The sequence below is a fragment of the Cavia porcellus genome, unplaced genomic scaffold (assembly GCF_034190915.1).
Source record: "Cavia porcellus strain 051 isolate PalLab524CR breed Dunkin Hartley unplaced genomic scaffold, mCavPor4.1 scaffold_11, whole genome shotgun sequence".
NCBI classification, from domain to species: Eukaryota; Metazoa; Chordata; class Mammalia; order Rodentia; family Caviidae; genus Cavia; species Cavia porcellus.
Genome location: NW_026947494.1, coordinates 43,213,311 through 43,236,027, shown reverse-complemented (window position 1 = coordinate 43,236,027; position 22,717 = coordinate 43,213,311). Strand labels below are relative to the sequence as shown.

At 38.3% G+C, this 22,717-nt stretch overlaps 1 pseudogene; it reads right to left on the bottom strand.

The window, feature by feature from the left end:
• Positions 1 to 18,890: 18,890 nt before the first annotated feature.
• On the bottom strand, positions 18,891 to 19,914 carry LOC100728427 (transformer-2 protein homolog alpha-like; annotated as a pseudogene).
• Positions 19,915 to 22,717: the final 2,803 nt, after the last annotated feature.

Here is a 22,717-nt window from a genome sequence, read left to right as displayed (position 1 = left end):
GGAGGCAGATTCTCAGGGCTACAGGGAAGATTAGGCAATATGGTCTGAGCTTTCAGAATGAACATACCCCGTAGTCATCAACCTCGCTTCAATAAGAAAGAGTACAAAATTTATCTCGACAGACTCTCTGACTTTTTTTTATTTCCTGCAGGCCACATATTCTCCAGCCTTCGACTTTGCTAATGTGGTTGTACTTTACTTTCTAGGCAACTGGCCCATCCCAAGTACAGATGCTGGCTGAGTCTCTGCCAGCCAGGGCCACTCTTGGACTGTGTCCATCCTTAGCAATCCGTCTTCTAGCTGGGCCAGTGCAGGGATTGAGGATCCTTCCAGCACATCACACATTCTTTAGTACCTTGAAGAATATGGGAATTTGAGGGCTAATTTCAGAAGAAATGCCTCTTGGATATATTTCCTTTTATGAGATAGAACATTTTTTTATTATATTAACATGATAACAGATTTGAGCATAGTTAGCAGCACTGAAAAGGATATTTTAGATAAAATGATCACAGTGTCTTTTTAGATCTTTTTCTGGTTGTGATGTTACACACAAATGGAAACTGATGTGCAACACTTCAGCTAGACTGTTTGGCTAGGAATCTGGGCTCCTGGGAACAAACAGGCTGGGTCATAGGTCAGCATCTGAGGACATCTCCACTTCTGGTCTCCCATAAGACTCCAAAGTTTCAGTCCCCATATGGAAACATTCCTGCTCTGGTTAAGTTTATGAGATGTACATAATAACTAACACTTAGAACAGTGCCAGGCATTAGTAAGCATGCAATAAATGTTTCACAGGAGTTGACTCATTTAATGATCACAAACATTTCACACTCTGTGAAGTAGTACTTGTTTTTTTGTTTGTGAAATTTAGATAAAGAGGCTAAGAAGCATGTTCAGGGGTATGTAAATAGTCAGTTTATGGTGATGCTATGACCACTCTTCCCTAGATCTGTTTTCCAGAAGGAACGAGTTATGGCTCTATCTGCTGGAAGTGTGGCTGACAGACTACAGTTGTCAACTTTTTTGGGGAATGTCCCTGGCAGAAGACAGCCATAGGGCCCAGGACCATGCTCATTTTCCAGGGCAGCCCATATCCAACATGGTTCTGGGCCTTCATTCCATATCTTAATAATCCTGAAGGTCTGTCTTAGCATCAGAGTCCTTGAGAAAAATGTCTCAGATCTTTGTTTAGGATGAATTTTCCTTTTTTTCTGTAGCAACTATCCCAGAAGAATTTCCTAAGAAATCTCCAGAGCACTAAACCTCAACTCTGAAACTGCCTCCCTGGAACACCATCCTGGGCAGTACAGAGCTTAGGCCATCTGGCTACACTGGCCAGGCTCTTACACAGTGCATTTTACTGACTGTAAAGTGGATTTGTTCAAGTTGGTAGGGACAAAATTAGTCAGGTAGTGCAACCCCATGTTAGTGGCCAAAAATCATAACACTAAAAAGATACTGTCTTTCCCACAGCAGATACTCTGTTTAACTTGGGAGATGATATCTACCTATGTATAAGCTCTAGGGAGTTAGATTTGTTGTGGCACTTAGGAGAATAGAAGTCCTCTATGGTTTTCTGATGAGCTTAGGCTTAGTGAAGTTCAGAGTTTTGAGAACTGAGAGTCCTGAAAGTGATTCTACATGCATCAGGCACTAGAAGAACCAGACAGTTACTACTGCTTTGTCTACTAAGGCTTTCTAACTGTAAAATCCTTGCAGAAATGCTCCGAGATCATTTGTGCTGTCTTCACAAGCCATAGGACCATAGATTTGTGTCTTTCAGATCTGGAGAAAACATTGTGGGTCATAAAACCCCATTTTTCTCCTGCTGATGAGGATACTAGGGTATGCAAGAGCTTCCACCTGCCCCAGCTAGTCAGTGACTGACGCGGTTCTGAAGCCATGTATTAGGACTGCAATCAAGCAGTTTTTCTATACCTCTGCTCTCCTATTTTAAAATTTCCAACATTACAAGCATGTCATGATGACTATTCCAGGTGTCCCTCTGATATCTCCCAGCTTCCTTTGCATTTAGGTTAGGATCCTGCTATAGGGTAGCAAGTAGAGGTAGAGTTCATGTATCTTCTAAGCCAGTGGTTCAGACTTGTGTTCTTCCTCTTTTCCTCCTGTTTCCTGCAGTGCAGTTTTTGGATCAAGTAGAGCATGTGGCAAAATTATAAGGTGGAGGAAGGATTTCCAAACCATGTGAGATTTTATAGGAGCAGGAAATATGCCATTGCTTTCTCAAGCCACAGAGATTTGAGGAGTTTGACCTTTGAGGCAAATTGTATTCAGTGGACTTCTACTTCTGAGCCAGCTTTCCTAAACTGGATGCAATGAGCAAGTCTGCTAAAGGAAGCCCACCATTTGAAGAAAGTCAACACGAATGTGGCACTCACCTGTTGGGCACTTTTTGCTCAGTTTAGAAGCAGAGGAGCTCAGGAAAGGCAGGAGTTCCAAGGCTGAGACAAAGACAGTGGTCACTGGCTAAATGTGTCTTCCCACTTTACTTCAGGAAGTCAGGTTCCCATGAACACACAGGGGCCTGAGTTAGACGGCTGTCATGTGTTCTATCTCGGTTCTCTTTCTACATCCACAGAAGGGTTTGTGGCCATGTTGCCTTTTCAGCCTGAGCACAGCTGCATCCCCTCCAATAGGAACTGATAGGAGGAACTAACCCAATACCACTTCTCTGTGAAACCTCTACCCTTTCATGTTCCCACCTACAGCAGGCTGTCAGGACCTGCCTCTGAACTGAGAACTCAGACCACTTTTCCTTGCTGGTTACGATGGTAGCTCTAGATTGAACCTTGAAATAAGACATAGGAAAGACAGAACATCCTCTCTGCTGGGCTGTTGATTTTGTGGCTATCACTGAGTGACTTTTAGCTCTGGACCTTCAAATCAATATGTGGATTGTTGGCTGCAGTGTTGAGTTTTACCAGCTGACCTCGATTCATTGCATTTTCTGGCCCTGAGCCCGTCGTGCTCATAGTGATATGGTTCATTGAAGGAGCACAGGCCTTTTTTTTTCTGCTACTGGTGTCTAATTGCAGAGAGATCCGTCGGTGGACAGTCGCTGACATGCATCCTGGGCATCACATCCATACCTCTGGTAGTTTTAAACAAGACATTTAAGGTCATAATAGTTGCACTGCATGCGGATTTTTCAGAAGTGATATAGGCTGTAATATAGCCAAAGAGTGATCTCTGGTTGTCAGTGTTATAGACAGTATGAAAACTTTCAGTAATGAAGCCGACCTCCTCCATTTTCACAAATGACAACACAGTTTCCACTGGGTTCTTGTAGATGTCACAATACATGGTGAGATTAGGAAGGCTAGTAAATTCTAACTTTTAACATATAAAACAAATGTACATAAATATATATATATAACTGTAAAATAAAAACAACAAAGATAGAAAGTAATTTTTAATCTAAATCTCTCTAACAGATAGTTTGACATAATTCCTCTACATTTTTATACTTATATATATGTACATTCCTTATTTCTTAAAATATGGAATATATATATTTCATATTTCATAATCTGTATAATCTTTTTTACTTTATGGAAAAAAGGTAAAACAAAATTTCCTAACATAATAATAGGTGAATAGCAATACTTAATACATTACATGCTATCTTAAAAGTAGTTGCTCAGGGTTTAAAATATGGGCATAAAAAGTTCTCTAATTGATGAGTGCAAACCTTCCTTTTTAATGAAGTAGGAGAGACTGTAATATAACTGACTTGCATCTTTTCCCTTTTCCCTAGTGCCCTTTCCCCTTTCCCCTTTCACCTAGTTGTTTTCCTTTGAAATAATTTCTTCCCATTTCACAATATCTACTGTACATTCTAAAACATTTACTCTTTCAGTTTTTCGCAGTAGGGAGACAATACAATATTTACACATGTGAGTCTGATTTATTTCACTTATGAGCATGGTCTTAAGTTGCATCCATTTACCTTCTTTATGGCCGAGTAGTACTCAATTTGTATAGAAATACCACATCTTTTTTATTCATTCCTTGGTTGATGGGTATTTGGATTGTTTCCAAGACTTAGTGTGTAACTTTTTATTTCATTTTAAGGCATTGGGATATTTTCTATGTCAATAGGATCTATCCTTTCATTTAAAACATCTATGCAGTGTTAATGAGGATGGCCTATGACTTGTGTCTTAATTATACCTTGACAGATGTAATCAATGCTATAATGAATATTTCATACAATAAACTTTCCATATCTTTCCTAAAACTTCTTAGAATAAATGGAAATGTTAGTTCAAATAACACATACAGTATAATTTCCAAGCCACAAATAGATTACCTTCCAGAATTATAAGAACTTATATTTCTCCTGAGCAGCCTGAGTGCCTATTTTACCACAGTCATTATCACCTCTGCTCATATTACTGTGATAGTTTAAGTCTTGCTGTTCAAAATATGCATTTTTTGTTATTGAATTTGAACAGCATTTTTTTTCAGTTAGTAATAGTCATTTGTACTTTACCTACCAATTATTTGATTTTCCTCTGTTTTTCTTTTTGTTTTCTTCCTGATGCACACACATATGTGTGTATGCTTATATATTGCAAATATTAAACCTTTGTGATACATATTAAAAATATTTTACAACATTTTTTCATTAGGACCTCCTATTGGAAGATTTAATTTAAAGTGTTGTTTGCTTTTGTAAAAGCAAAAGTCACAAAATCAATCATTTCTAAGCCAGGGATATAGCTCAGCAGCACAGCACCTGACCAGCAAGCATGAGGTTTTGAGTTCAGTTCCCAGTACCATAATAATAATAATAACAACAACAACAACAACAATGATAGTAATCATTTACTTTACAGCTGAAGTTTTGTGGCCTGCTTCATAAAGTCGTCTCTACCTCAAAGAGTATATATAAAAATATTCTACATATTTCTTCTAGTATTTATAGATCTAAAAAGAAAATGAATCTAAGAGTATTATGTCTTTTATCCTACACAAAAAATAAATCTCCCCAATAGATTTAATGTATTCCTTTACAATTTGGCAGTCAATTGATTATGACAGTGCTATATATTGAAAAAGGAAATATTTCATATTGATACCTGTTGAAATATTCCAGAATTTTAGAATTCTTTAATGTACTAAAAACAAATGTATGTGTGTGTATATTTTTATCAAATCCTATACTGTTTCATTGATCTCTTTTTCTCTACTTATATCAGACTGAAAGTGTTTTAATTGCTGTCTCTTTGAAAGAGGCTTGGATATCTGGGAGGGTAGATGACTCACCACCAAACATTTATTTTTTTCAAAGAAAAGTTAGAATAAGCATAATTTACCTCTGCTAAAATAAAATGCACAATAAGAAACATTCAGAGAAAAACTTTAAAAAAGGGAAAGAAAGTAATAAAGCATCCAAATAGGACTTATTTAGCCAAGGTTCTCCAGACAAAGGGACTCCATAGAATATGTATGCTCAATAGAATATGCATGAGAGACAGAAGTGGGAAAATTTCATCGGAATTGGCTCACTTGATTTTGGATGCCAAAGATTGCTAATTCTGCCAGCTGTAAACTGTAAAACCAGGAAAGCCAGCATTATTCAGTCCAAGTTCCAAAGCCTGAGACGAGGAATGCCAATGTCCAAAGATAGAAGAGGGTTGTCCCACCTCAAAGAGAAGGAATTCACTAAGTGTCTTTTAATGAAAGTTTTAGGAATAATATAAAAACTATTTTGGGAAGTTTGTGAAACATCTATGATCTTTATCACTAGCACACTGACATACATATAAATGTTTGATAATTATGTGTATTTTATATGAACACCTTCCTAAACTCTTAGCTCTAGTTGTTTTTGAGATATAATCATATTGCAAATAAGGATTATCTACCTTTATCTCTTAAAGTATATCCACTTCATTGAATTTGTTAGAACTTCTAAAAAATTTAGACTGTACATATTGTTATATAGATGATGTATAAGGAGTTATATGATGTTGTTCAGATTTATCATTTCTGGTGAAATGTATAATGAAGGTATCCTCATTTAAATGTATATTCTATTTGATAAAACTTTGTTAAAATAAGCAAAATTCTTCTAGATTTAAATAAATTAAGTGTATTATATGTGTATGTATTTTTTCAGAAATGGTGTTGAAAATTCCACAATCTATTTAGATAATCATATACTTTCTTTTCTTTAGTAATATAAGGTAACACATTCTACTGACCAATTTTCAAAAAACATGTTGAATGAATAAATGGAGAGATTAAGACATCCTTGCATTCCTGGAGCAAACCCTAATTCATTATGATTTTAATACAGTATTATATTTTTCTCATATTTATGATATTTGCTTAGATACTTGTGTTTATTTTTGCTGTGTGCTATTTTGTCAGAATTTTGTATGAAGTTTGTGCTTGCTTCTAGATAATTTCCCAAATCACTTTTCTTTCTATAAAATTTCAGGTATCACTCCTGTTCACATCACTAATACATAGTCTTCTCATGGAGCTCCTCTGTATTATTTATTTCTGTATAGCAAATTTTCCCAAATTTGATGGCCTAAAACAACAAATATTTCTAGGTGTGCTGGTACATGCCTATAGACACAGCTGTTTTGGAGGCTAAGGTAGGAGGATTGTCATTTCTAGGCCACCCTGGGTGAAACTGAAAGGATCTTGTCTCAAAAACAAGCAATCAAACAATATTTATTGCTTTAGTTTCTGTGAATTGAGAACTCAGATGCTGCTTAGGTCAATGTTATGACTTACAATCCCTAATGGAATTACAATTAAGTTGTTGTCCTAGTCACCTGAAGCTTGGGACTAGAATTCTCCTTCATGCTTATTCATGTGGCTGTGGGTTGGAGGCCTCGGTTCCCTCTTACATGGCCTTTCCAAAACACTGCCAGAGTGTCATTGTGACATGTTTGACTGCTCCCAGGATAAGTGGTCCAAGAGAATGCAAATACAATGTCCATCATAACCTAGTCTCAGAAATCATGTACTGTCACTTCTGATGTATTCTACTGGTTGTAAAGGTGAACTCTATTACAGTGTGAGAGGGCACTGTGGATATCAGGAGGGATGGATCATTTGGGGGCCGTCTTGAAGGCAACTACCACACCACCTCTCTTCTCTATATCTTTGGTTCCGTTCTCCAAAATACTACTCTTGGTAATCAGAAAAAATTCTATGTGAAGCTATTCTAGTTACAATTTTATAGGTAAGATAATTCTGAATCCTCATTTTTAATGTTATTTGGGGAGAAAGTTGTGTGTGTGTGTGTGTGTGTGTGTGTGTGTGTGTGCATGTGTGTGCAGTCCTGGTAACTGGAGTGTGGCTTGCAAACTCTTTGTAACGGCTTTGTATTTTGTTCAAGAATCATCTGAAAATACTGTTTGGAAAGAGTTGTGCCTTTCATATGTGACATCCCCTCCATTCTTCGCTGTTTAAAGAGAACATAGAATTAAGCCTCAAACTAGGAACTTACTTTGGGGATGGTATTAATTCAGGTCAGGTATGTATAATGCTGGCCCATTTTCCAAAAATTTCCCTGTGGACATCCTTATACAGAACACAGATGGCAAGAAGAAAAGAATTTTCTCTGGGGCAGTGAGAAGGGGAAGAGAAGTGTCATTTTATTTTACTTGAACTCTTTTCCAGTCTCCGTGGAGAATATCACAGCATAAAAATTTTTTAATATAGTGATAAAAGGTGAGTTAATTCCTCCTTCTTTCTTCTCTCTCTATTTTACTTGGAAATAACCTAACACTATGTCTGTATGGATTTCCATTTTAACTTATTTGCCTAAACTAACTTAAAGCTTATTTTTTAAACTGTTTCAACTAATTTTATTTTTGATGTTGGAGGGAAAGTTTATGTTTTTTAAATTCTTGGATCTGATACATGTTTTCCAGTCCTCCATCTTATCCTGAATTCCAGTAACTTCTTTTTGGATGTTTTTCTTTTTTTCTATAACCTGAAATACTTCTCTGAATAATTCTTTCTTTCTTTTTTGCTTTTTTTTTTTATAGGTGCCAGGATCTAACTCATGACCACATGCTTGCAAGGCAGGCGCTTATGCTGCTGAGCTAAATCTCCAGTCCCTGAATAATTATTTCTGCTGTGCACAGACCCTCATTTTATCTTCTTTGTCCTACCTGAATGTTTCTTTGCCACTGGGGAAAGAATATTTTTTTCTTAGTAACTTTGTTTCTGTACCTGGCTTTTCAACTATTTAAATACTGTATCTGAGCATTAATCATAAATAGAAGAATAAGAAAATTTGTGAGAGGGGAACTTCAAAAAACAGTTAATTGATAGTTGATATGCAAGTAAAATTTTTCTAATTTTACTAAAATGTCTTTAGTTAGCTCCTTATAGCTTAGGTGTTTTGATTCTGTAACCTTTGCTTTGTCTCAAAATGATTTTTTCATATGAAATCCAATTTGAAAGTGATTTTCACTGTTAACAACTTTTCTAACCCATAGCCAACTATTATAGACTAAATTTTTGTCTTCTTCCATATTCTAAATTCTTATGATGAAGCCCTAACCTCCAATGTGATATTCGAAGATGAGGCCTTTGGAGGGTAGTTGGAGTTAGATGAAGGCATGAGTGGGGATTAGTGTTCTAAAAGACAAAATCATCAACAGACTCTCTCTTGCTCCTCTCCTCTCTCTTTCTGACAAGTGAGAACACAGCAGAAATGGAATAGTCAGCAAACCAAAACAGAGCCCTCATCAGAACACAAGCACGCTCTGCTGGCTGGCATCCTTATCTCATATTGCTATCCTACAGAAGTGATAAAACTCATTTTCTATTGTTTAATCTACCTAGTTTATTGTATTTGTTATTGAAGTCCAAGAGGCCCAGATCTTCCGGACCTCATCTCTGACCTCACATGACTATCTTTGTAGCATCTGACTTTTCTTGATACTGGAATACTGTAGAATTTTTTAGTAGTAGAACATATTCTACTTTGACTGGTGCGTAGGAGTACTTAAAGGAAATAGAAAACTGTCCATATCATGAGAGGTAGGCATTATTTGGTGTAACTACTGATGTCTGGAGTGAGAGACTAACAACATATTCCTAAATAGCCATTAATTATGAGATGCTGTCCCAGGTCTCTTCCATTTCTACCTTCCTGAATTCTAGAGTCAGAGTTTTTTCTAGTTTAATGTAGGGAACAGAGTGAATTGACATGAGGGAGAACCAGAGGCAAGGGCAGTGTTATTTTTTGCTTATATGAATACTACTAAGTAAGTCAAAATCTGATGTCCACATCACATCTTTCCTTTGCTTCTCTCTGACATGTCTAATTAGTCTTCTATTTCTCCACAGAGTTGGGGAGTCTGAAATCATCTGTTACACAGGTTTTTAACAGATAGTGCTTTTGAACTCTAGGATTTTCTTGCAGTTATCTTCGCAGTCCTCATTTGTCTATTTCTGATCATTTTTAAACATTTGTCTAACATGTTTAACTTTTTCATAACTTTTAAAAAAATTTATTTAAAGAAAGACTGCACAAAACAGAAAACAGGTAGAAATAATACATACTTTCAAAGAAAAAACAGTAAGAAATCACTAGTTGATGATTACATATTGTACTCTTACAAATAGTTGTTCAAGATACAAAAGTGAAACATAAAGTGGGGATTCAAACAGTGAGACTGCAAACAGTTCTGTTCAACTATCCATCAAAAACTTAATAATGTGGTTATCAATCCTATACTTAAACATACATGCAGTTATCCATATTTGTTCATTTCATCATGTGTTAGAAGATCAGTTCTCGTAAACTGTTTATAGGTTCTACGCACGCATGAGTCTCAACATGTATTTCTATCCTTTCTATATTAGAGGGAGAGACAAAACAAAGCAAGACAAACAAAACATATTCCTATAAACACATGAAATGAAAAAGACATATAAAACCGCTGTACAAGGAGTTCTACCATGGTTGCTGTGTTGTCTCTTGTTATCTTCAATAGAACTGGCTATATCATCAGGCATAGTATATTTGAATATATCAGTACATAACAATATTAATAAAAACACAACTTTGTAGATATTATAAAACTTCAAAAACAGGTAGTAATCAAACCAGAATGGTGTTGTAGTGAATCTTGTCATCTTCAGTATAGTTGCTTATACTCTCAGACTTGATACTATCATAACAGTTTTGAATAAAATCTGTCGATACCAAACAGCAACCAAACAAACCAGATTTAACTAAGATCAGTCATGATAAAACAGTATAAGTCATATAGGGCTCCAGATTAAGCTAATAGGAAATTAAAGATGATTACTGTACTATATCCTGATATTTTTGGGATAGTTGTCTCTGCTGTCCTCAGATCTAGCGCAAGTAGACAAACTGGGACAGAATAAAATCTATCTAAGCACAGTGATGCGAGTAATATGGGTTTTAAATCCTGATACACTATTAACAATATCTTCTGCCATCTTTTTAAAGACGATTCCTCCCATTTCACTCCCCAGCGTGCATTTTTGGGCCTCACCAACACCCTCAGTTTTTAGATTGCGGGGGGCAACCTGCTATTTACCTAAGTGGTTCTGAACCTTCTCCCTCCTGGACTTGATCTCTAGTTGTATTCCTTTACCTTTTAAAGCCTGTCTTTCCAACCTATCCACAAATACTGGTCTAGTTGCCCCTATTTCTCTCTGGTTCCCTATCACTTAGAGCATTGTTTTCACATATTTGATTTTCGGTCCTTACCCATTTTCAGCTCAATTATATTTCCTAAAAAGAGCATCACCATGTACCCTACTCCCTGATCTACTCTGCCTGTGTTGCTCTTTGTGTGTGTGTGTGTGTGTGTGTGTGTGTGTGTGTGTGTGTGTGTATGTGTGTATCAAGGCCATCTATATTAGAGATCATAGCCAACCTTCTCTGCCTCATTTCTGTTGTGTTCTTTTTCTGCCATTAGTCTGCTTTTCTTCTTTACTCCACTTTCTGCTCCATTCATTGAGGCCTCTCTGTCACTGTTCCTGGAATCCTGGTACTTTTCTCTCTCCTTAGAGTGTCCTGCAGAATTCTCTGTAGAGTTGGATTGGTGGTTGCGAATTCCCCCAGTTCCTCTTTGTCTTGGAAGTATCTTGTTTCTCCATTAATTTCTAGAGACAGTTTTTCAGGGTACATCAATCTGGACTGGAGATTATTTTCTTTCAGGGCTTGGAATACTTTGCTCCAAGCTCTTCTTGATTTGGTGGTCTGTGTCAAGAAGTCTGCTGTGATTTTGATGGGTTTTCCTTTATAGGTAATCTGTTTCTTGTCTCTGACCGCTTTTAATATTCTGTTCTCATACTGAATTTTTGGGATCTTGATTGTTATATGCCTGGGTGTAGCTTTGTTTTGGTTGTAGGTTTTTGGAGTTCTGTATGCCTCATACATCTGAATATCATTTCCTTTTCCTATGTTTGAGAAGTTTTCCTTAATTGTTTCTGTAAACAGCCTTTGTAGTTCCTTTGTTTGTACCCCTGCTTCTTCATTCACATGCTTTATTCTTAAGTTATAGATCCTCTTGTTGTCCTCTAGCCTTTGTATTGTTACTGCTTGTTTCCTTGCTATTTTTAAGAAATTTTTCCTTTCATGATCCCACATTGCAAGCCTGTCCTCCAGTTTGGATAATCTATCCTTAGTTTCTTTCAAGCAGTTTTGCCAGCTTTCAATAGAGTTTTTATTTCCTGGTAATCTCTTTGAACCTGCTTCATGTATTCTATGTTTTCTTTATAGTCTTCATCTAATGATTCTCTTGTTTTTTGTGCTCCTCTATTCTTCCATCTGTGTCTTCTTGAGAGGTGCTTAGCATTTCTTATATCTTGCTTTACTTTGTTAAATATTTCACTTTTGAGCTCATCTATGAAGTCCCGAAGATATCTTTTTATATCCACTGATGCCGTGTCTGATATTGCATGTTTGCTGTCCTCAATCTCTTTTTGTATTTACCTTTCCTGGATCAAGGTTCTCAGGGTTGGGGGATGGGATTTTTTCTTGTTGCTTCCTCTTCTCATATTTTTTGTTTCTTCCATACAAGCATATAGAGGAGGTCCCGGTCCCTTTCTTTGTTGATTACGGTTCTTCTGAAGCGCACTGGCTAGGTCCACATCACAAATTCACCGTGTCCACCACCAGCACCTCCTTCTCTCCTCCTCCCCGCTTCTCTCTCTTTGGCAGCCACTGGACATCTAGTGTTGACGGTGGCAGTGGTGGCAGCCTGACAAGCAGCAGCCCTTGCCACACGCCAGCTCTTGCTCCCCTCGCTGGCTCCTTCAGCCTTTCACCCAGCCTCCCAAAAAAGCAACTTTTTCATAACTTACACATCCACAATATCATCTTGTATGTGTACAACTTGATGACAGAGCAGAACTGTCTCATTTTGCAAGTAAACTGAGCAACTACCAGTTAAATGACTTGTTAAGATGAGATACAGTAGCTAATATTAGTGGCAAAAGCACACAGAGAAGCTGTGAAAACAGGATGATAAATGTACTCTCATATTATTGTTAGGATTCTGTGGGAAAAATCTCCTCCCTACCACTTTACTTACAGATAAGTTAGAATGACATTGTTATCAGGGACCCCTACAGTGGACCCTAATGTCTTGCAAGGCATTACAGTGTGTAGTAAAAAGAAAGAGCAAGTAAAAAATGGTAATTCCACAGGGATCTGGGATGACCAGTTTTTCATGGGGAATAAAAGGCCACAAGGCGCCACAACCTCAGTATTTATTGATTACATCTGAGTTGGGGACAATGGGCAAAGGGTATTGAGTGTTTTCCGGGAACAGTAATGGTAATTATGGTGGGCCAGTAAGCAGAACAAAGCATTCTCCCAGGATGAGACAAGGCACAGTAAGGAGACTGTAGTTTCCTCAGGGGAAACTACTTACTTTTGCTACTAAGCTTTGAAGATTCTTATCATCCTCAGCAGGTTTTATCTTGCACTGGGAACACCATGCTGTCACTAGCTATAGGGTTTCTGCTATGACCAGAAGAAAGCAGGGAGTTTCTGGGGTCCAGTCTGGCTCAAAGGGCAAGACAAGGATGGCCTTGGACATCCCTGAGACTCAATTTATAGTCTGTGGTCCCTGACACAATATCCCCTTTGACTGACAATCTGTTCATTGTAATATTCCCCATCTAAAAGATGTTTCTGGCCTGATCATCTTTGCTTTTCAAACTGCGTAATTTGGGGAAAATGGTCATTTGGGGTGCCCTATAAGTTGACACAATTAGAACCAAGTGAATTTTCAAAGTTGGTTGGAAGCAACTAGGCCAAGAGAATTTGGTAACTTTACACATGTGAAATATATTCCTATTTAAGAAAGAGAAATTTTCTAAATCAGTTCAAAGCAAAGATGGAAAGAGAAGTCTCATGCCAAAACTCCAGCCACCACAAAGTCTGTTCGACTTTCTCAATGTCTGCTCAGCAGAGTGACAGCATGTGTCTCTCATCCTGGCCAAATGCTGTACTCCACCCTTCCCCACAACAGTTTCTCTTTCATAGCCAGAACTATGGTGCCTTCCAGAAGGCCCCTTGCTGCACAAAGAGAAGCCACGGCTGGGTGGGAGGGGCCTGTGTGAGTACCAGGAGAGGGTGTGGGACCTGAGCACTCAAAGGCACTGCTGACATCAGCCTGCCTGGCTGCTCCTATTCTGGAGCAAACACACAGAAAACTCCCTTTTGCAGCTGTGCAAACTGATCTCACAGAAGTGCAACACACTCACCACCCTCTATGATTATTATTAATTCACTGGTTCATTGGCCATATACAGGGAGAAATGAAAAATGGCCTCTATCCCTGTTGGCTCTTTTTCAGCTCCACAAAATTAAAAAGAAGCCTGAAGTTTAAGTGAAATGCTTTTTCAATTTATGCTCTAGAGTTTCCAAACTCATCTCAGTCTGGTTAGAACAGAGCTGACTGGATAAAAGCTTTTCTTCCTGTCTCTTAAAGGACAGCCATGAAAAGTTGGGTTTCTGGTGGTTTTTGCCTAATTGTATCAGCTTTGATCTTCAGATATGCCTTGTCACCTTCTCTAGTGGAATGTGCAATGCTAGGATTTCAGTCCAAGGTTCACCCTCTAGAGAAAAGAGGAAAGTTAATCAGATGCTCCCTGAGTCTTAGGAGAACAGGGAGCCCATTTATCCCAGTGGTAGGAAATACACAGACTTCTCAGAGCACTATCTCTGGTGGACCCCAGCCCAATTTAAGATCATTTTTCCTGATGGGGATGAATGATAGAAATTACAACTCTCCTTGTAGGCTCAGCTAGGGAAAGGATAGATTTTTCTCCCACATCACTCTGTATTGTGTTTCTGAGAATTCTTAGGGATTATGTTAGTTACTTTTCTCTCATTACTGAGATCAAATACCGAATACTCGAAATTAAGGAAGGTAAGATTTATTTAGTTTATGTTTGTGAAGGTTTCAGTCCATAATCAGCTGGCTCCAAGGCAGGGTGGTGTGGCCGAGGAGCAACAGTTCATGGTAGCAGATTACAGCAAAAGCAACAAAAGTGAAAAGGGTGGCATGTGAGGACTCTTCCTGTCCCTAAAATGTATGTAAACTACCTTTCCCAAAGCACTCACACCCATAATCCCAGCATTGGACCATGAATCAAACACAAACTCGAGAAGCCCACCTTCAAAAAGCATCTCCATGACTATGTGAAACTTTGGAGGAACATTCAGACACAAACCATAACAGTGATGTATTGAAATAACCTGAAGACCCATGTTTGTGAATTTCCTTAGCTAGGACATATATCAGACACACCTTTGAGGATGAAATTCTAAAGTCTTTGAAAAATTCTTTCAAGTGGAAATCTGTAGCACATAGGTAAGGATATAACACCAGGAAGAGTTGCTATGTACCTGAATAAATACCTTATTTGTAGAAAAATGAGTAGAGTTGTTATTTCTAGGAAAACTCAGTTATGTTCTAGCTGTTGAGATGACCCATTAGTGTGGGAAAGATCAAGATTCACCCCTATAAGCTAGGTAGATGAGTAATATTATACCCAAGGAACATGATATATGTAGATAATAGACACCATCCAGAGGAAGGAACTAACTACCAATATTTTAAGTTCTCCCTTTAATTTGAATGTGTTCCAGTTAAGACTTTCATATATGCATACTGTAGATATTATTGACTTATGAGCTAATCATTGTGTCTGATGATGGAGGGACAGCAATGAAGCCACCAGAACTCTCTCCCTGACCATTTCTTGTCTCATCTTATTTTTACTTGGTCATCATTCTGCATTTAGACTCTTTCCTTACGACAGAGAAGTTGTCTTCCCCAGCCAGAGATCTATACCCTTCTCCTTAGAAACTTAAGAAAAGAATGAGCTCCTTCTCCCTAGTATCTAACACTCAATCTAAGTGAAATGTTTGAAACAACTTTTCTTGGGTCACATGTCCAACTATGATAGACGGTTTCTTCCAAAGATAGCCACACATATGTATTTATTCTAATCCATATGTTCTTGCTACAGTGTAACTGATACATCTCTCACCAAAAGATATGTTCTCTCTACTTGAACTGTGACATATGCATGTTTCTTCTTGGAATAGTTATTTTCAGATCCCAATCTCCATGTTTTAAGGAGCTCTAGGCCACATAGAGAGACAATGTATGGGTTCTCCAGCCAATAGCTAGCAGACATAGTGGTGAATGAACTACCATGTGATTTTAGTCCCCAAACGTTGACATTTCCCAGCTGGGGCCTCCCACATTGTATAACAGAGTTAAGCCACTCTGCTCTATCCTGTCTGAATTCCTGACTCCCAGCACCCATGACAATAATAGCCCACTTATGCCTCAAGTCACAAAATTTAAATAATTTGTTACTCAGTAATAGAAAATAATATTCCCACTGGGACATGAGCAAGTGTGTTATTGAAAAAGATGTGGAAGTTTGCAAGATGAAGACATTCCAATCCACTTCAATTATCATACAATAATTTCCTGAGCATGTCATCAAGAGAAAAATCACAGCATATATTTATATATGTAATATATATATTTCAAAACATTTAATATATGCACATATTTCTATATGCATGAAAGTTATAGCCAGAATCACATATTATTAAAAGTAAACAGAAAAAGACCTTGATTTTACTCTTTAGTTCCATTTTCTATATTATGATTCAGGTAGTACATATTCATTTTTTTTCACATATATTCTTTAAGAATTGATTCTTGATTCAAAAAAGACCAGATAATAAAATTTCAGAAATGTTGCAAATGCATTTTGAAATATGGATTAAATTTAGGTGTGGATTAAATATAGGCATTTAGGCATGGATTGAATATGTGACTTATGAGGTTCTGAACTTGAAAGCTGCATTTGGAAACAGGTTCCATGGTGGGCTTCAAGAAAACACCATCTGTGCAGGTGAGAAAAGACCATTTTCAAGACTAGTTTCTTAGCAAAATTCTCTGTTCATCTCTATGTTTAAGCAGGCTAGGAAAAATACTCATTCATCTGCTCTGGTGTCATATAACTTCAGACTGAAACTTAATTCCTCATTATCAAAAGGAAGTAAGATTTCTGGAAATTCCTAAAGTGTCTTTTTAGTTTTCTTTTTCATAAAAAAGATAACCAACCAAAGTATTTCTCAAAGCTTATTGTGTTCATATGTTTAAGTCCTAACCTTTGATACCTTAGATTGTGACTATATGTGGAAACAGGACTTTTAAAAGGTGATTGAATTAAGTGAAGTCATGAGGGAGGGTCCTAAGCCAATAGGGTTTGTACTCTTATAAGAAGAGGAAATTTGGGCAACGACATGCAATGAGAGAACCCAATGTGCACATCAAGGAGAAAATGACCATGGACAAGCCGAGGCTTACCGAAGAGCACTGGCAACACCAGAGGCTGGAGGAGACCAAAGACTGTTCTCTTTACAGCCTTCCAAGAGGGAATGGCTCTCTCCAAGTTCACACTTCTAGACTCCAAATCTGCAAGTGAATTTCTGTGCTTTAAGCCATCTGGCAACCGTATTAGACCAATACAGTGTCTCAATATGTTTCTTAAGAAGCTGTAATTCTATGGAGGAGAGACTCTCAAAGCTAGGGGAGGAGGAAATAAGGATTCAGAAGAAGGGAAAAAGTCTCTGCTCTCTCCTCCTCCTTCTCTTTTCTTTCTCTCTTTCTTTTTTTTGGGGGGGGGCAGGGTCTCACTATGTAGTTCAAGTTGTAAAGAGTCTCTACCACTAAGAAGCTCCTTGACCATCAGATGTGACCCCATGACCTTGGACCTACCAACATTTAGAACTTAGAGCTGAATTATTTATGTTTTATAAATTACTCAGACTGTGGATTCATTATAGCAACAGAAAATAGACTGAGACAGAAAATTAGTACTCACAAAAAAATAGGGCTAATGCTATATAAATACCTAAAAATGTAGAAGTAGACTTGAAAGTGGGTAATAGAGATTGGAAGAACTTAGAGGCATAGGCTTGAAAAAGCCTATACTGACATAACTGAGAATTAAAAGTAATTTTGCCAAGGCCGCAGATGACAGGAAGACAAAGGAAAACCTAGAACTTCTCTGAAAGTTCTTAAATGGATGTGGCCAGAATGCTGACAGAAAAAATGGGCAATAAAAATTATTCTCATACAGTCTCAGGCAGAAATGAGAAACAACATATTGGAAACTGGAACAAAGCTCATGTTATAAGATGAAAATGAACTTAGCTGAATTGTGTCCATGCCATAGGACATTATGGAATATAGAATTTAAAGGTAATAAACTAGTATACATCTGGCAGAAGAAATTTAAAACAAAAAAGCATTTGGGCTGCTTCAATGCTACTTTTTCTGTTTATGATGAAATGAAGGAGCAAAGAGACAACTTAAAGTTGTAATTTATAATTAAAATGGAACTAAAGTAGAATAATTTTAAATATTCTCAGCCTATATATGTGATCAAATAAAAGGGTAATTTCAGCAAATAAAATCAAGGCTATGGCCAAGAGATGTTTGTTAAGGAAATTAGCACTGACAGAAGCAATTATCAATACAGTAGAGGCCTTCATAGGCTTTGCAGATACCTTAGAGTTTGCTCCTCCCATCATAGGTCTAGACCTCTAGAAGAGGAATGGTTTGGAGGCTAGGTCCTGGGTGCCCTCCAAAGGTTCAGTGCCCAAAGGCACTAATGGTCACTCCCTGCATTCTGGTGCAATTCTTGACTGCCCTATGTGGGATCTTGGAACCCCAGGTGTGGCTTAATCTACCAGTCTGTTGTCAGAATGATACCATTCATGTGGTTTTCATTCTGGTCTGTTATAAATTAAGGTGTGTCTTAATCTACCATGGAAATGGTACTTAATCTACTATGGAAAGCACGCAAAATGCAAGACTCATGGAGCCCTCCACTTAGAATTCAGGATATGTTGGACAACCTAGGGATCCAGGCAGAGAATGGTTTCAAGAATGGAGCCATTGCAGAGCACTCCTGCTAAGCAATGCCTAGAGGAGCCACAGGGGCAGGGCTGTTGTCAAGACTCAGAATGTAGAACACCAGTGTGAAATCTCAGCTGAGGATAATTGTGGACCCAGATTTCAACCTGTGAGAACCAAAGTATAGACTGAACCCAGGAAAGCCATACACACAAGGCTGCCTGAGGTTTTAGGAGCTCAATCCCTGAATCAGTGTGTCCAGGAACTAAGACATGGAGTCAAGGAAAATGATTCTGGAAACTTAAAACAGATTTCCTTGTTGGGTTACGTAATTACCTGAGGCCTGCTACTGCTTTCTTTTTTGCCTGTTTCTCTCCTATGGAAGGGACTGTCTAGTCTATGTATTTAGAAACTGATAATTACTTAGTTTCAGAAGCTACAGACAATGGTGATAGAATAATCCACATGAATTTTGTCATCCATCTCTCTCCCATTTGTCCTTTCCATGAACTCCTTTGAGTCATCTCTTTTCTCAAAATACATAGAAGCAAATCTTCCAAAGCCTTTGCTGATCATAAACCACACTGACAACCACTCAGTGGTCTGTACTGAGAAAGTACGTCATGAAGATCTCTTTCTGTTGTGTACAAACTGAGGCCAAACACTCCAAGATGAGTGTTGGGACCTGGATTTGCCCTGCTGCCTGTATGTGTTCTCCAGTTAGTCTTGGGAGAGTGACTTTGGCTCCTTCACTACCAGGATTCTGGTGTGTATGACCTACTTTGACATCATGTTTTACGAGAGCGAGAGTGGAATCTGAATGGAGAGTAACACTTATGATAATGTCCCCTTGACTTTAACTGGTGTTATGGATTGTGTCTAGATGTCACCCCAAAGCCTCATGTGGTCACAGGGCTTTTTTGGAAGGTGGCCGAATCTGGAGTGTGTGATTGATTTGTAGTGCAATGTCAGAATTAAGAGTGCTAGAGTTAAGGGTGGGTGATTTCTAGATCAGTGCACTGATTAGATCAGCACAGCCCTAATCCCAGTAGACTGGATACAATATAAAGGACAGAAAGAGGCTTGTCTCACTCTCTGTCATTGCTTTTGCTGTCCTCTGTCACCATGAACTATTGTGCCTCTGTCATGTGCTACCCTGCCTTGGAACCAGACAATTATGAACTGAAACCTCTACAAACTGTGAGCTAAATAAACCTTTATTCCTTTAACTTTGGGTGCCAGTAATTTTGTCTCAGCAAAAACAAAAGTAACTAAAACAACTGGGATTTGGTTTTTGATTGATTGAGAATGGGATTCAGGATGTTTGAAAATCCTTAATGAACTACAAGATTGTGACCTGCTCTCCTATTTTATACCAGTAGGAGTCTAGGCTGGAGATTTTGAGACAAGAATGAGTCTCTGCCTCAAAGTTGTTCTCTTCTACATCACTCATATTGGCCAAGAGATCCTCAGGGCTAAGTAGATAAATCTTGGCTTGAGGACCAACAGCTGAATCACCCCTCGGACTGGACCATCCAGAGTGGGAAACGGCTGCTGCTCCTTTACAGTCCCACTTGATTGTAGGCTCTGGTAAAATGGCCAGCTTTAGAAATATTGAGGTAGAATGTATGTATTTTGCATGTAAAAATGTATGAATTTTGAAGGCTGAGGGCAGAATGTTATGCCTTAAATGTGTACTCCAAATTTCATATATTGGAAGTTTAATCCAAAGGTCAGGTACAGTGTTTGAAATGTGGGACCTTTGGGAAGTGATTGAGTCTGCCTTCAGGAGTGAATTGACTCAATAACAGATAAATTATTTAGTGCACTCATGGGTTATCCTAGCAATGGCTTTGTTATAAAAACAAGCTCTCTGTTTTGCCTGCTCTGTCTCACCATGAAATAACCTTCACCATACTGTAATGTATCAAGAAGCTCTTACAGAATAATCCCTCAATCTTGGACCTCCCAGCTTTCAGATGAGAGCCAAGAATGAGGACAGCTTTATTCTTACCCAGTTCATGTGGTACAATTATAGCAACAGAAAACAGATTGAAGCAAAGACTTGTAGTAAAAAAAGAAATTTGAAAATTACTGCTCTAAGTGTGAATGACCCTGATGGTACTCTACTCAGGGAACCTCATTTTTCTCTCACAGGCTTTCTGTGCTATTTCACTCTAATAGACTGTACCTGGAGACTTGGATGAGCGCAGTCCTCATGTGGTTGCCACAGTTTTAATTGTGGGTGCTTTGTCTGTACATGGATAATGGAAATGAAGCCAGTGTAATCAATTATCATGGTTGATATCTTCATGTACCCCAAGAGCCTAATGAAGTCATATGTGGGGCTTTAGGGAAGTTATTAGATTATAGGGACAGTATAGCTGACTTGTTCTTAGAGGGTAAGGCCTGGTGGGAAGAGGCAGTTCCCTGGGAGTGTGACCTATATGGGTACATCTCTCTCCTTGGTTCCCTGCTTCTTGTCCACCACGAAGTGATCAGCTTTTATCCATTCAGGGCCTTCCACTGTACTGACCATGCCAAGACTGAAACTTCTGGGAGACAAAATAAACCTATGCTTCTTTAGATTGCAGATATTGTATACTTTTACCCAATGATGAAGAAAGAGACAAAGACAGAGAGTTTGGTACCAGAAAAATGGACAAAAAAATTTTGCTGTAACTACCTAATCATGTGATTCCAAAAGCTTTGAAACTGGTTCTTGGGAGGAGTTAAAGTTTGGCAAAGCAGTCTGGAGAAGCAACCCTAAAATTCTCTTAAACTGAACTTGATGGAAGATTCATGTTGGAGTTCAAAAGAGTAAAATACTGATAAAAATGTAGATGGTAAAGACCAGGCTCAGGAGGTTTCAGTTAGGAACAAAAACTTCACTGGCAGTTAGACTGCAGGCAATGCATGCTGTGCTCCAGGAGAAAGTTTATCTACTTATTGATCATGTACTGGGTACTGCTCAAGCTGGAGGTAGATAGTATTGTCATCTATGTGGTGCTGGTTTATGGAGTGCATACTGCAGAGATTGTGAGGCCAAAAAGGCTCCCACTCAGATTTCAAAACAAGGCCTGGGAAGCCAGTAACTGTGCCCAAGAAGGCAGGTGTGTGAAGTTGCAAAGGTCTCAGAAACCTGGAGAAACCAGGAGTAAGGGTCATCCAAGGAAAGCTGCAATAATTGTGCAAACCCAGTCCAAGAGAGATCATGAACCACTAGTAATGCCACAGGGGTAAGGGTGTCTAAGTCTTTCAGATTGACATCTTTTACCACTGCTTGCTCTGGGTGCTTGACATGGAACTATGGAATTTAATGTTTTCCCTGCTGGGCATCAGTCTTTGGTCTTGCTCTGGTCCCATTGATTTTCATCCCCTTATTTCTCCCTTTTGGATTGGGAATATTTATTACATGCCAATGTATGTTAGTAGTATTTAACTTTATTTTTTATTTGTATAGAAGCTCACAGATAAAGTCTGCTTTGAGTCTCAAAGGAAAATTTAGACTTGAACTTTTCAACAATGCTGAAACTGTGAAGACTTGGTTAACTCTTAAATATATACTAAATGCATTTGACATAGAGATGTACCTATGTCTTTTGGGGTTGGCATGGAATGCTCTGGTGTATATCTAGATGTCACACAAGATCCTTATGCCCTTATAGGTAGGGCTTCTTGGAAGGGCATTAGAATATGGGGAGAGGGATATTGCTGACTTGCTATTATGAGTTGGATTCTGGTGAGAAAAGATGGATATGGGCGATGTGGCATGGAAGGGTGTTTCCTTCCTGGCTCCTCTCTTCATGCTTTCTGCTTCCTGTCTACCATGAAGTAAGCAGATTTTTTCTGTCCTGGGCCTTCTACCATACAACTTCTGCCTGGATCCTCTCAACCATGTAGGACTGGAATTTCTGTAAGCCAAAGTAAACTTCTCCATCTTTTAGATGTAGGTGTGGATCATTTTGTCCCCGAAACAAGGAAACTAACACACCAATGATTGACATACACAGGGGTATGGATACACCATCTCCCATTCCCTTCATCAGAATACTGCGATGGGTGGAAGTTCAGTGCCTCCTTCACACACTTGCCCTGATGTCTCACTCTAACTTGGCTTCTTATCCTTTTCTCTCTTTTATCCTCATCCTTAATATTTTTTTCATCAATATAGAGTAACTGTCACTTTAATAAAGTTTTTCAGCCTCTCTGCTGCTGTCATTTTGGGCTGGATAATCTTTTGCTATAAGGGATAG